At 34.3% G+C, this 1,131-nt stretch overlaps 1 pseudogene; it reads left to right on the forward strand.

Annotated features, from left to right (window-relative positions):
- Nucleotides 1–258: 258 nt before the first annotated feature.
- LOC149572193 (glutamate--tRNA ligase, cytoplasmic pseudogene) lies at nt 259–843 on the forward strand (annotated as a pseudogene).
- The last annotated feature ends 288 nt before the right edge of the window (nt 844–1,131 follow it).

Here is a 1,131-nt window from a genome sequence, read left to right on the forward strand (position 1 = left end):
ATGAGCCTACATGCAAAAGGAATTCCACATCAAAATTCTAACATTGTAGTTTACAAGTAGAAACACTTATCAAATCAAGGTTGATTAGTTTGAGAAAGCAACTAGGGGACTCCAAATAACAAACTCACCTTTATGTAGAATATATTACCATTTAATTAACAGTGTACTATGGTTCCACCAATGTCAAAAAGCTTATGACTTTGATTGTAACCAATCCTTAAAAAATTATATTAACATAACTCATTTAAAAGTTTTTTTATGCGAACCAGATTGGTGGATGACACACCTCGAGAGCAGATGCAGAAAGAGAGAATGGATGGAATTGAGTCCATCAATAGGAATAACTCTATGGAGCAAAATATGTGTCTGTGGAAAGAAATGATTGCTGCTACTGAGAGGGGGATGCAATTTTGTCTAAGAGGTAAGCTAGATATGCAAGATGTTAACAAAACATTGCGAGATCCTATTTATTATAGATGCAATCCTATCCGCCATCACCATGTTATATCTAAATACAAGATATATCCAACATATGATTTTGCATGCCCATATGTGGATAGCATTGAAGGTGTAACACATGCTCTCAAGTCAAGTGAGTACCATGATCATAATGAACAATATTATAGGGTCTTAGAAGACATGGGTTTGCAAAAAGTGCATGTGTGGGATTTTAGCCGTTTGAATTTTGTTTATACTCTCCTGAGCAAGCAAAAACTACAATGGTTTGTAGATAATGAAAAAGTGGAGGGTTGGGATGATCCTCGCTTCCCAACAGTGCAAGGAACATTGCAAAGGGGATTGAAAGTAGAGGCTTTAAAGCAGTTTATTCTGTCACAAGTTTAAATGTTGGACTTTTTCTTTGGAACACCTTTTTTTCACTTAATTTTCTATAGTTTCCATAAAGATTCTTATAACCTATACCAATTAAAATTATAAATCTAAGTTTTCTTTGGCACTTTCATTTCAAGAGCATCAAAAAATCTAAAAATCTAAATCTAATGGAGTGGGACAGACTTTGGACAATGAATAAAAAATTCATTGACCCTGTCTGTCCTAGACACACTGCTCTTTTTGAAAATTGTGTTCTTCTATGCTTAACAAATGGGCCTGAAGAACCTTTTGTCAAAATTT

Source organism: Cupressus sempervirens, chromosome 2 (assembly GCF_028749045.1).
Source record: "Cupressus sempervirens isolate cs-2001-9-10 chromosome 2, ASM2874904v1, whole genome shotgun sequence".
Taxonomy (NCBI): domain Eukaryota; kingdom Viridiplantae; phylum Streptophyta; class Pinopsida; order Cupressales; family Cupressaceae; genus Cupressus; species Cupressus sempervirens.